This window comes from Microtus pennsylvanicus, chromosome 5 (assembly GCF_037038515.1).
Source record: "Microtus pennsylvanicus isolate mMicPen1 chromosome 5, mMicPen1.hap1, whole genome shotgun sequence".
Taxonomy (NCBI): Eukaryota; Metazoa; Chordata; class Mammalia; order Rodentia; family Cricetidae; genus Microtus; species Microtus pennsylvanicus.
Genome location: NC_134583.1, coordinates 31,746,954 through 31,761,572, shown reverse-complemented (window position 1 = coordinate 31,761,572; position 14,619 = coordinate 31,746,954). Strand labels below are relative to the sequence as shown.

General features: G+C 36.0%; 1 long non-coding RNA gene across 2 annotated transcripts in view; it reads left to right on the top strand.

Annotated features, from left to right (window-relative positions):
- Window positions 1–14,619, top strand: part of LOC142849404 (uncharacterized) — a 65,470-nt gene that overhangs the window by 33,055 nt on the left and 17,796 nt on the right. Inside the window, exon 3 of one of the 2 annotated variants that reach the window (XR_012910573.1) lies at window positions 11,390–11,454. The exons of the other annotated variant lie outside the window; for it this stretch is intronic. This is a non-coding gene — a long non-coding RNA (uncharacterized LOC142849404). The remainder of the gene's footprint in view (window positions 1–11,389; window positions 11,455–14,619) is intronic. 2 annotated transcript variants of the gene reach the window in all.

Here is a 14,619-nt window from a genome sequence, read left to right as displayed (position 1 = left end):
ACGAAGTAGGTAGAATTCAGAAAACCGCCATTTCTGAAAGCTCTTTCACTTCTTAGTGGGGATTCAAGTTTTCTCCCTGACTTTCCACAGCTTTGACATCCTCACTTTTGAGTACTAAACCACATGCCACTGTTGGAGATTTTGTCAATGCATTGAAGAACTTAACTTTGGAAGAACACCATGGTTTTTTTGTTTGTTTGTTTGTTTTTAATTTTTGCCATTATGAATGAAACTGCTATTTACCATTTGTGCTGATGTAGGTTTTCAGCTCCTTTGGATAAATACCAGGGGTATGATAAGTGCTGTTAACTTTCTAAGAAACTTAAAAAATCTCTTCCAAGGAATGTGGGGACCCAAAAGTATGAGACTATTCCATGTTGTTTGGAAGTCAGAGAGTTTTTGAGCTTATTTTTCTCTTTCAAAGTTGTTGACAGCAGGTATGGCTACAAAAAAAAAAGATATCCTGACCTAGGGTGTGGTTACTTGGTGTTCTGGAAATTAATATGGCCCAGATGTAGATCTGCTGCACCCTGATCAAGGGTCAGAGAAATTGAGTCTACTTCTGCTTCTTCTTATAAAATAGGAGCATTGACACAGGGAGTGGTTGCCTACAGGATACTTGGTCTAGGGTGTGTTCAGTGGTCCAAACATCAAATGCGTTACTCGAGAATTAATGGCTTAATGTATCAAATATTGAAACAAGTAACTGTTGTGGTTATCCTTTGTGTCATGTTAAAGCAGTCTTTTACCTTCTCCCTCCCCTTTTGTATTGGGGGTATAAAAGTGTATGGAAAAGTAAATACAGGCAAACTCAGAACTCAGAATTCAGCATTTGCTGAGTTGCCCTCCTGGTCCTATCCTATGTCTCTGGGTTTCTTTATCTCTGTTGCTCCTACCTGCCATTTCTAATCCTCACACCCCTACTCTGGAACATACGAACCTGCCATGGCTAGGACCGTGGCAGAAATCATCCCAAATGGTAACTCACAACAAAGGGTTTATCTTGATCCTCAGCAACAATGAGTGACAATTCCTGGCCCTCCATTCACAAAAGTGTCAACATTATGAATTCTCAGCTTCATTTGGTATGAGATGAAACCTCATTCTTCACAGCTACAATTCTCTCTACGAGAAGTGATGTTGAACTTGCTTTTATCTGTTGCTTTTCCACATGTATATTTTCTTTGATGAGATGCTCATTCAGATGTCTGACATAATTTTTAACTGTGTTATCTACTTCCTTCTGAGTTTTAAGTGTTTTTTTTAAAGCCCTTCTGCTTTGTGCAATACTCTCTTATTCTCTTTACAGTGTTTTTAAGAGTATACACTTTTAATTATAGTTAAATCTACTTTATCAGTTTTTTTAATGAGCCCTACTTTTCTATACACTCATAATTAAACTAAAAGTTATTGTTTAGATACTTAGATCTCTGGTCCATTTTTAGTTAACTCTTCGGAGTTTTTATGGTCACCTTTTCTGCATTTGTTTGTCTAGTTTTCCTATAATCTTACAAAAAAGGCCATATTGTTTTATTATATCATCCTTGGTCTTTTGATAAGGCTCCATTTGTTACAGCTATATGGGTTTATTTTGACGCTCTCTGTTGTGTTCCCTGATGTATTTGTCTAATCCTTGGCCAACACTCTGTCTTGGTATCTGTAGCATTGTAATAATGTTTTAAGTCATGTATTATTATTCCTGCTTTTCTTTCTTTAATGTTTTGTTGTCCCATAAAGTCTTTTGTCCCTCTTTATGAACCATAAAATAATTTACTAGAATTTATTTAATAGCTGCAAAATAATTTTCTAGGCTTTGATTTGTTTTTAGATAGTAAAAATTATTAATGTCCATATTTCATTGAATCTATAGCTTAAGATGGAAAACAGGCAACTTGTTAAACATGTCTTCTGACCATCAGTGCAGAATGTTTATTTCTCTAGTTCTTTTATTTTTTTTTTATAGAATTTTGGAGTTTTCTATTAAAAGATCTTTGTTAAATAAGAACCAAAATACTTTCTTTTGAATTGCTAATATAAACAACATTTTGTTTTTATTCAAATTTCACTTGCTCTTTATTGGCATCTAAGAAAGATATTCCAGGACAGGCTCCAAAGCTATACAGAGACACCCTGTCTTGGAAAAAAAAAGATAGAGAGTAAGAAAGTTATTAATTTGTATCTTAGAGCTTTTCTAACAGTGCTTATAACTTCTGAGTCTTTTAAAAAAGGAATTTTACAATTATTTACCCTCTGTATTTACTTTGTCTTATTCCATTAACTAGGACTTCCAGCATGACTTAGAAAGTCATGGAGAAGAGTGGTATTAGTATTTTCTTTATTCTTCACTCATGTGTGTGTATGTGTGAGTGTGTGTGTGTATGTATATGTGTGTGCGTGCGCATGTGTTGATGTTTGAATCCAGGGTCTTGCAAATAAAATAATATGCTACTGAGCTATGGTCACAACCTTATAATTGCTTTAAAAATTTGATTTATTATTTGAAAAATCCCCACGTTTGAACAATATATTATATCATACTCAACCTACTCCTCATTTTCAATTCACCCTAGGACTTCCCATTACATTACCTTCCAATTACATTTGCTGAATCTAATAATGTCTTGTTCTTGATCTTAGCATGAAGAGTTCTACTGCTCCATCATTAAATATGATGCTTTTGGGGCTGTAGAGATGATTTAGTGGTTAAGAGCTTATACAGCTTTTGCAGAACACCTGAGTTTAGTTCCCACTCTCCATGTCAGATGAGTCACAACCAGCTGCAATTTTAGCACCAGGGGCATCCAATGCCTGTGGCCTCAGCAGGCCCCTGCACTCAGGTGTACCTATGTCCACCTGTGCATGAGCATGTGAGCACACACACACACAGAGACACACACACACACGGAAATAACTTACTTATAAAATAAATACATAATCCAGGCGTAGTGGCACACATTAATCCCTGCATTCAGGAGGGAGAAGCAGGCAGATCTATGAGTTCAAGGCCGGTCTGGTCTACAAAGAGAGTCTAGGACAGTCAGAGTCACACAGAGAAACCTTGTCTCAAAAAAATTAATTAACTAACTGAATGACTAATTAAATAAGGTGTTTTATTCCTAGTTTACTCTAAGAATTGTCTTTGTAAAAAAATCATGAATGGTTGTTAGATTTTATTTGTTTGTTAGTTTTGTTTTTTCAAGACAGGGTCTCTCTGTGGCTTTGGAGCCTGTACTGGAGCTTGCTCTGTAGACCAGGTTAGCCTCAAACTCACAGAGATCCACATTCTTCTGCCTGCCAAGTGCTGGGATGAAAGGTGCTGTCACTACCACCTGGTTGGTTGCTAGATTTCTTAAATGCTTTTCTGAATCTGCTTGTCAGTCCCTTATAATAAATTCCCCTATAAAGGTTGTTCCTATATCATTTCACCAATCTTGGTATGTGATGTTTTCATTTAGGTCATAAAGATTAAAAAATCATTTCACTTGGAATTTCTTCTGAAATCTCTGTATTTAATTTAGATTTTTTTGTATGTGTTTTAGACTTCTCTTTGCTAATGATCTTCAATTTAATTCCTATACAGACTGAATATACATGTCCTGTCCTTCCTATATATGTCCAACATTCTACCAAATGTTGTGTATTGTAGCTCCAAATGTGCCGTGTTTTAGTGGATGTTCCCAAGGTGAGCTTGAGATGACTATTGACTCTGCTCCTGCTGTATGAAGTGTCTTAAAGTTCATCAAGTCCAGTTGATTGATGGTGTTTTGACTTCAGTGGTGTGCCAAGTCTCTGAGTCTTATATTTGCGTGTTTCTAAGAGTGTTATGTTAAAATCTCCAACTACAGTAATGAGTTAATTTACTTCTACTTGAAGTTCTATTAGATTGTTTTCTCATACATTTCAATTGACAGTTATTTGGTGAATAAAATTTAATTCTTAAAAGTTTGCATAAAAAGTAAACTTTTATCATCAAATATAACCCTTCTTGATCCCTGACAACTTCGCTTTTCTTCTCTGTTCTGTTTTATTGAAATTAATATAAATATTTCTGTTTTGTAGTAATGAGTGTTAGCATTGTATATTTTTCTTTCATAGATATATATTTTACATTTAAGGTGAATTTCTTGTAAGCAACATACAGTTGGGTGTGTAACTGCCCTGAAGACCTCTGTCTTTTCAATGTGTTCATTTGGCTATTAGTTTTCAAAGAGTTGGCTGTCGTATTTGGTCTAGTATGAACCATTCCTGCCACTCTTTACTGTTTTAGCTGCTTTTTAACATTGTCAGGTATTTCATTTTTAGTTGTTCTTTTATTTACTCTTACAATTTCAGTTCAGTAATTTGAATGTTTTTGGTTTTAGTTAAACATTTTATGTAAATAAATATTTCTCTATTGCTTTTAGTTTTTTTCTCGTCTGTTTCCTCTAGTTCTCACACATATTTGAACCTAATCAAAATTAACTTTTGTGCCACTTTATATTGTATCAGGGCTAGGATAGATATCATATAGTGACAAAGTGATTTGAAACTTTATTCATCTCCAATGTATTATTGCTATCAATCATTTAACTTATGTATATGTATATATAAACAACACCAATTATAATTTTACCATTTTTATATTAGATCAAAGTGTTTTCCAATACATCAATTAAGAATAAGAATATTTTACTTTCACATATTTCTCCTCTAGCCTTCTTTCTTTTGGTTTATTATTTTTTAATCTGCCTAAATAATTTATTTATTTGAAAGGCAGGTATGCTGGCTAAAATTTTAAGTTTTGTTAGTTTAAGGAAGTCTTTATCTCTACTTAAAAATTCATTTGTTTCTGTACATATGTGATGGTTGGCCTACTCTGTCACTCTTTCCTACTTCCTTGAGACAGGTTCTCTCCCTGAATCTTAAGGCCTGTAGCCAATATGTCACTCTCAACAATTTCAGTACTGGGTTCTCAGGCAGACAAACGTGGGTCTGAGGGACATGAGTGCATGAGAAGTTTGTTTCAGCTTATAGGCCCATTATTTAGCAAACTAAGGACAAGAACTCAGGCAAAACTCAAAGCAGAAACTTTGTTGGCTAGTTTGCTTAATGGTCTTGGTGGTCTAGTTTGCTTATTAACTTTATTGTACAGCCCAGGCCCACATGCTCAGAGAATGATACTGTTCACAGGGACTGGGCCCATGCAGAAACTAGGAGAGATAAAGAATGCAATTCCTCTGCCAGCTTTTCCAAAAGCCAGAGCTGGTCTGATCTTGGAAATCTTTCAGTTGAGACTCTCTGCTCAATTGACTCTAGACTATGTCAAGGTAACAGTCCAGGCTAATCAGGACAGTCCAGTGGCTTTCAGTTTTTAGTGATTCTGTGTCTATAAACAGTGAATTTTGCATGTGCTTTTCCATCACTTCCATCCCATTCAGGTAGAGAAGATGAATAAAGTGTGCAGAAAGGGTGTTGCCCTTACACCATTTCCTATCACTAAAATACACACTGTTTTTTTAAATAAACAAAGAAAATGGATCTTTTAATAACAAAAGAATTTTCTAATATCTTTTAATAACGATTGGTTTGCTCTTCTATTGTAAGTATCAAGAGAATTTTTATTTGATAACCACTAGGAGAACCCAGTTAAGCCACGTGATAAAATCAAATGAAGTGTGGCAATTGCCCTTAGATTGTATAGCAGAGAGTTTCTCACTAAATTCATAACAGTCATTACAGTTCCCATTCCCCACCTCACCACCCCACCCCACAGCCCCTCCCACCAGATTTTCTTATGGTTGTTGTTGGTAATTTATTTCTTTTTTTCTCTTTTTTTTTCAGCATTTGCAATTGAAAATTCTGTGTATGTGTTGCTTGTTTCTTCAGTTTTTATTGACAATGTGGTATTATTTACCTCATGAAAAGATTTTATGCCTCCTTCAGTTTTTAGGGTATAGTGGTATATATCAAGTCTACATGCAAGAACAGAAACTCAAGGAACATCTCTACCATGATTTTGTCTTCACATTTGTCTCCCCTGGCAGTAGAATATTTTGTGGCAAGATGGCATCGCATACACATAAGTTTATTTAGCATTACTGATAGATAAAATACATGAGTAGAGAAATGCTATGTGAGTTGGAAGGAGAAGATATCACAACGATTATAGATTAAAGCTGGTTTTGGAGAAAAATACTGTAGCTTCTACTCTTTGTGTCCAGCCATAACGGCTGGGAGCTAGCATCTTTCAAACATCAAAGTGTTAAATAGAGATCACACTGCGTGGAGATGTTTTGTAAATACTTATATGCTTCTCATCACAAAGCTTATGTTTATATGCCTCAGGCAGGCTTATTTTGGATGGCAAGCCTAGAAAATTAATGCTGAATGAAAGTGTAAAGGTAGATTTGTATAGAATTGCATAAATGTTCTGCCTTTAAATTTTTTTACATATACAATTGAATTAATAAACACACAAGTTCTGAACATATACCTTGGACGTGACAGCTTTCAAAAGCCAGTCTTTAAGGCAGCAGTAGAACGTTAAAAGGAACAGTGAGATATGTTGTTTAGCATGCGTGTTTGCCACTCGGCTTCACTCATATGTTATGTCTCTTAGAGGATGGGCACTATGACAAGCAACAGAGAAGATACCGTGCACTGGTATCTCTGTTCTAGCTTTGTATTGCAGGTGAGACCACATTTCACTCATCATTTATAACTTCCTGCAGTAATTTACACAGTTCATATCCTCGGTACAAGACATGGAAGTTATCTGTGCACATACACAGACAGGCTTTCTGAGTATGAAAATCATGCAGCACCATAGAGACCTCCCAAGTTTGCATACTACAAACATTCACAATTGGTAAAAGAAAGGGAGTTATCCAATCAGAACCGTCCATTACTGGTCATTGCCCTGCTGGTGTTTACACAGCATGTTATTTCATGAGGTCATTCTGTAAAGTTAGGTAACAGGTAGATGAGGTTTTTTTAGTTTTCCCAAATGCGTCTGGACTCTGAAAATGTTAACAGGAAAGCAGAGACTCATCTTCCACTTTCTGTTGTCTTTTACTCATTTGCTTCCAAATAGATAAAAATAAAATGCATACTTCCATGAATAAAATAGAAAATGTTCAGACATTTAGTTTTTCATGTGAATGAACATTAAAATTGTACCATATTTACATGAATTTTCTGAAACTAACAAAATTACTATAGTTTGCTTACCTTTCCACTATATTATAGTACACAGAACATTTAGAAAGTGCAAATTTTAACATTCTTCATAACAAACAAAACTAAAGTCTGGACTTTTGTTTGTTATCAGTGACTAATAATAATTTTTCTTTTATTTTTTTTGTCTTTGCAGTCAGTATTTATTATGTCCTGGGCTTCATCAATTGTGGTTGGAGTAGTGAGTAGGAATGCCTAACATTTCTTTCTAAATGTATTTATTTATTTATTTATTTATTTATTTGTTTGTTCATTTGAAATAGGTTTCGGTATGTAGCCCTGGCTGTTCTGAAACTCATGTTGGGCTGGAATCTAGAGATCCTCCTGCCTCTGTCTCTAGAGTGCTGGGATTGAAGGTCTGTGCTATCACTACCACGTACTGCCTAACACACTTAAAAGCACGTAGAAAATACTTTAAATCCCAAACGCATTGTGAATCACAATATTTATTTTCTAATAAATTAATACCCTGTCTCAAAATTTTTTGAAAAGTTTTTTCATCAGAAGTTAATTTCTTGATTCTTTCTTTTCTTCTGGAAAATTATTATTTTTAGTTTTTTTTTATTAATCATTGGTGGTCATTGGTCAACAAAGCTTTTTGAACAAGCTAAGGCTTCTCTTATTGGTATCCTAATAGTCATAAGATTAGACAAGGACAGTGATTGGTAAGACTGCCTTTGCCACTCTTGGAATTACTAAGTGTCAATAAATCCTCAAGCCAGGAGAGGCCTATATTTGTTATCTTAGATTCAGGAGAAGATATTTCTAGTTCTTTCTTCCATTGCCTACTTTCTTGTCCTTGAATTAGTCTCTATTAAATTTCAATTTCTTAATCCATAAGATGAAGTAATTGAATTATTGTGTGTGTGTGTGTGTGTGTGTGTGTGTGTGAGTGTGTGTGTGAATGCATTCATTCTATGTGCTGCAGCATGTGTGTTAAAGCCAGAGAACAATGTTCATGTATTGGTCTTTGCCGTCCTGCTTTGTGTGAGACAGGATTCCTTTGTCTCTGTGCTAGCCAGCCTAGATGGCCCTTCAGCTTCTGGAAATTCTGTCATTGCTCCCAGATGCTTGTTTACTGATTCTGGCTTTTTTTTTGAAGGTTCTGGGGATACCAGCTCACACTCTCAGTCTTGTTCAGCCAATAATTTTACCAACTCAGCCATATTCCAGACCTGATTTCATCTTTTATTAATGCTAGCACCAAGAAATAATGTCTATATATCAAGCCATTTCATAATTTTTTTCAGGATAGAAAATGATTGTTTAGTGCCTATTATACTGGTCAATGCCAAAATAATGATTATAGAAATAGGTCTCTTTTACTTCAATTTTGTGTCTCATCATGTTTTAAGAATAAGTTAGCAGTTGAGTATTCCCAGTTAACTATCTTTTTCTATACTTAATTGCTTTTGAAAATCTTTGACTAAACTCCTTAAAATGGCTGAATAACATAAACATAAAGTAAATGTCCACTGAAGTGTAATTTATGGTCTTCAAAAGGAGAAAGTAGACAAAAACAAATCTTTGAGTCATGTTAGGAATAAAAATGATAAATTTCTCATAGCACTTACTTCAAAGGAGAGAGAGATAATCACATCACACTCATCACATACATAGAAAAGTGTTTGTTAGCGTTTGGAGACTAAGTCATTGTTCCTTTTATATAAACCATTATAATAATTTTTTTTTAAAAAAAACTTTTCTTCTTCTCTCATACATTACATCCCGACTTAAGTTTCCCATCCCTCTACTCTTTGCAGGTCCTCCTTCTCATGTCTCCTCTCTCCCAGATCAATGTTTCCTATTTCCATTTAAAAAAAAAGCAGATCCCCCAGGGATATACACTGAAAAATATCTAAAAAAGATCCAGAAAGACTGGGCAAAAACCCTTATATCAAGGCTGAATATGGCAACCTAGTTGGAGGAACAAGGATCAAAGCACAGGTAAAGGGACTGGAGGGATGGCTCAGTGGTTGAGAGCACTGACTGCTCTTCCAGAGGACCTGGGTTCAATTCCCAGTTGTGAGCTGCCATGTCTGAAGATCCAGTTGCAGGAGATCTGACACCTTCACACCAATGCACATAAAATAAAGTTAAATAAACCATAAAATATTAAAAAAAAAGCACAGGTAAAAGTCAGAGACACTCCCCGAACTCCCATTGTTGTAAGTCCCAAATGAACACCAAGTTCAGGGGTGTGCAGAGGATCTAGTGCAGACCCATAGAGGGTGTGTTGGTCTCTTCAGTTTCTGTGAGCCCTTCTGAGTACTGCTTAGTTTATTCTGAGTGCTGTGTTTTCCTGGTGTTCTTGAACACTCTGGCTCCTACAATCCTTCCCCCCTCTCTTCTGCAAGGGTTTCTCTGGTTCCACATAATGCCTCACTGGGAATCTTTGGATCTGCTCCCATCAGTTGATGACAATTGGGCTAGACAACAATCTATGAGTTTAGCAGTGCTATTTCATTTGTATTTTAATAAATAAAGCTTGTCTGAATATCAGAGAGTAAAGCAGCCACCCCGGTCAGTCTTAGAGACCAGGCAGTGGTGACATGTACCTTTAATACCATTAGCCACACTAGTTTGCTACAGAAACCAGGCTGTAATGGTGCTCAATCTGTCTGTTTTTGTGTCGATTTCATGCAGATTTAATTAGTACAGCTCGGTTTCAAGCTTGAAAAGTGGAAATTTGGTGAGTCTCCAGGTGTTCTCTTACAATATAGGAATGTTTTTAGCTAACCTGGTTTTTGTTTGTTTTTCTTTATGACAGTGAATACTGTTCTTTCACAGTCTGTAAAGAATTGTGTTGAACATTTATTTTTTATTAAAAATTTCCTCCTCCTCCCCGCCTCCTTTTTTCCTCCCCCTCCCTCTCCAGTCCGAAGAGCAGTCAGGGTTCCCTGCCCTGTGGGCAGTCCAGGGTTCTCCTGCCTCCATCCAGGTCTAGGAAGGTGAGCATCCAAACAGGCTAGGCTCCCACAAAGCCAGTACATGCAGTAGCATCAAAACCCAGTGCCATTGTCCTTGGCTTCTCATATTCACATATAGAACACCAAATAGACTGTGTTGGACTTTTGATGGATTGCATGGAATCTGTAGATTACTTTTGGTAAGATGGACAATTTTACTATGTTAATCCTGTCAGTCCATAAACACAGGAGACCTTTTCATCTTCTTATATCTTCTTCAACTTCTCCTTTCAAAGACGAAGTTTTTGCTGTACAAATCTTTCACTTGCTTGGTTAGAGTTGCCACAAGATATTTTGTATTACTTAAGGCTATTACGAAGAGTGTTATTTTCCTGATTTCTTTCTTAGTAGTCTGTTTGTCATTTGGGTATAAAAGAGCTAATTTTCTGTGTGTATTAATATTGTATCCAGTTATTTCACTAAGGGTGTCTAACAGCTGTAAGAGTTCCCTGGTAGAATTTTTTGTTCACCTATACATATTATCATATAATCTATAAATGATGATACTTTGACTTTTTCCTTTCCAAATTGTATCCCTTTGATCTCTTTCAGTTGTTTTATTGTTAGAACTTCAATTACTATATTGAATAGATATGGAAAGAGTGGACAGCCTTGTCTTGTACCTGATTTTAGTAGAATTGTTTTGAGATTCTTTCTATTTTCTTGATGTTGGCTACTGACTTGCTGTAAATTTCCTTTATTATGTTTAGGTATGTCCCTTTTGTTCTTAATCTCTCCAAGACTTTCATCATGAAATGTTGTCAGATTTTGGCAATGGAATTTTTGGCATCTAATAAGATTATCATCACTTTTCTTTTAATTTGTTTATATGGTGCATTACATTGACTGGTTTTCATATGTTGATCCTTCTCTGCATCATTGGGATGAAGCCTACTTGATCTTAGTGGATGATCTTCTTGATGTATTCTTGGATTTGCATGAGTATTTTATTGAGTACTTTTCCTCTATGTTCAAGAAGAGAAACTGGTCTGTAGTTCTCTTTCTTTTTTGAGTCTTTGTGTTGTTTGTGTATCAGTGTGAAATGCCTATGGCCTCATAAAACAACTTTCACAATGTTCTTTCTGTTTAAATTTTGTGGAATAATTTGAGGAGTATTGGCATTAACTCTTTAAAAGTCTTGTAGAATTTTACTCTAAAACTGTCTGGTCCTGAACTTTAATGTTTTTATTTTTATTTTTTGGCAGAGGCATGAGGGACATTTTAAATGACTGCTACTTTAACTAGTTTATATGATCTTGATTCATCTTTGGTAAGTTATATCTATCTAGAAAATTATACATTTCTTTTAGACTTTCCAACTTTGTGGATTACAGGTTTTTTTAAGTATCAAATAGTAATTGTTTGGATTTCCTTGGTTTCTGCTGTTATGTCCCTCTTTTTGTTCTGAATTTGTTAATTTAAGTATTCTCTCTCTCTTTTAGTTCATTTGCCTATCATGCTGATTTTCTCAAAGAACCAAGTCTTTGTTTCATTATTTTTTTACGTTATTCTGCTTGTTTCTATTTTATTGATTTCATCCCTCAGTTTGATTATTTCATACTGTCTACTCCTTTTGGGTTGGCTTGCTTCTTTTGGTTCTAGTGCTTTCAGGTAAGCTGTCAAATTGCTAATATTAAATGTGTTCAATTTTTTTATTTTTTAATTTATTTTTTATTTTTATTTATTTATTTACTTTTATTGAGAAAAGGAAAAAAAAACAAGTTTCCACCTCCTCCCAGCCTCCCATTTCTCTCCCCCTCCTCCCACCCTTCCCCCCCTCCTCCCACCCTTCTCCCCCTCCTCCCACTCCTCTCCCCCTCCCTCACCAGTCCAAAGAGCAGTCAGGGTTCCCTGTGGTAAGTACTAGGTCCTCCCTGCTCTGTCCATATCTAGGAAGGTGAACAACCAAACAGGCTAGGCTCCCACAAAGCCAGCACATTGCGTAGGATCAAAACCCCGTGCCATTGTCCTTGGCTTCTCATCAGCCCTCATTGTTCGCCATGTTCAGAGAGTCCAGTTTTAACCTATGCTTTTTCAGTCACAGTCTAGCTGGCCTTGGTGAGCTCCCACTGGATCAGCCCCACTGTCTCAGTGGGTGGGTGCACCCCTCGTGGTCCAGACTTCTTTGCAGATGATATGATAGTGTACATAAGCAACCCCAAAAACTCCACCAAAGAACTTTTACAGCTGATAAACACCTTTAGTAATGTGGCAGGATACAAGATCAATCAGTCCCCCTCTTATACATAAAGGATATGGAAGCAGAGAGGGAAATCAGAGAAGCTTCACCTTTCACGATAGCCACAAACAGCATAAAATATCTTGCGGTAACTCTAACCAAGGAAGTGAAAGATCTATTTGACAAGAACTTTAAGGCATTGAAGAAAGAAATTGAGGAGTATACCAGAAAATGGAAGGACCTCCCTTGCTCTTGGATTGGGAGGATCAACATAGTAAAAATGGCAATTCTACCAAAGGCAATTTATAGATTCAATGCAATCCCCATCAAGGTCCCATCAAAATTCTTCACAGATCTTGAGAGGACAATAATCAACTTTATATGGAAAAACAAAAAACCCAGGATAGCAAAAACAATCCTATACAATAAAGGATCTTCTGGAGGCATTACCATCCCTGACTTCAAACTCTATTACAGAGCTACAGTGATGAAAACAGTGTGGTACTGGCATAAAAACAGAGAAATCGACCAATGGAATCGTATAGAAGACCCGAATTTTAATCATTTTTTTTTTTAATATAAGCACTTAGTGCTATAAATATCCCTCTTAGCACTGCTTTCATTGTGTCTCAAAGTCTGGGCAATTGTGTTTTCATTTACATTAAATTTTAGGAAGTCTTTAATGTCTTTCCTTATTTTATGACCCCGCAGTAACTCAGTTGAGAGTTGCTCAGACTTTCTTTTGCTGTTGAAATCCAATTTTAATTTGTAGTAGTCTGATAGAATGCAAGAAATTAATTCCATTTAATTGTATCTGTTGAGACTTGCTTTGTGACTGGGTGTGTTGTTAATTTTGGGGAAAGTTCTGTTAGGTGTGTTTGTGTTTAGGTGAAATGTTCTGTAGATATCTGTAAGGTCTGTTTGAGTCATATTGTCTATTAGCTCCAGTATTTCCTCATTTAGTTTTTGTCTGGTTGACCTGTTCATTGCTGACAGTGGGGTATTGAAGTCTCCCACTATGAATGTATGAGGGTCAATGTGTGATTGAAGCTTTAGCAGTATTTCTTTTATAAGCATGGGTGCCCTAGAGTTGGGGGCATAGATGTTAAAAGTTGAAAGATCATCTTAATAGATCTTTCCGTTGATGAGTATGAAGTAGTCTACCTTGAATTTTGGCTTGAATTTTTCTTGTTAGTCATTAGAATGGCTACAGCAGCTTGTTTCTTAGGTTCATTTACTTAGAAAATCTTTTTTCTATCCTATTTTCAATACTTTCCTCTGAGGTGATGCCCATCTTTGATGTTGAAGTGTGTTTCTTGTATGTAGCAGAAGGGTGGATCACACTTTCACATCCATTCTGTGAGTCTGTGTCTTTTATGATGGAATTGAGTTCATACACATTAAGAGATACAAATGACCAATGACTGTCAATTCCTGTTATTTTGTTGTTGGTGGTTGTGTGTGTGTGTGTGTGTGTGTGTGCCACGCACACGCATGTATATGTGTGGTATGTGCTTCCTGTCATTTGGTTTTTCTGGTGTGAGATTGTTTATTTCCTGTGCTTTTGTACTTCCTTTGGTTGGACTTTTCCTTCTAGTATCTTCTATATGTCTGGATTTAGAGATATTGTTTAAATTTGACTTTATCATGGAATATCTTGTTATTACTATTCATGGTGATTGAAAGTTTTGCTGGGTATAGTACTATGGGCTGACATCTATTGTCTCTTGGAGTCTGCAAAACATCTTTAGAGACCTTTCTGGCTTTTATAGTCTCCGTTGAGATGTGGGGTTCTAATAAGTCTAACTTCGTATATTACTTGGCGTTTTCCTTTGAGCCTTTTAATTTTCTTTCTTTGTTCTGCATGTTTAGTGTTTGAATTATTATGTGTTGAGGGGACCTTCTTTCATAGTACAATCTATTTGGTATTCTGTAAGATTTTTCTACCTTTATATGCATGTCCTTATTTAGGCTAGGAAAATTTTCTTCTATGATTTTATTAAAAATGTTTTCTAGGCCTTTGAACTGTGGTTCCTTTTCTATTCTTATTATTCCTAGGTTTTAGGTCATTGGGGTTGGAGGGGTGGGCTGTTAACAAAAGGTGGGGTGCTCTGAGGAAAAGTTGGGTGTGAGCTGGAGGGTGAGTTACCTTGAAACCATTACAATATTACATATACTATGATATCCACTTCTTCCTTGTTGCTGTTGCATAATTATGCTTGGTTTTGTCACTGCTTCATTGAAGAGATTTTACAG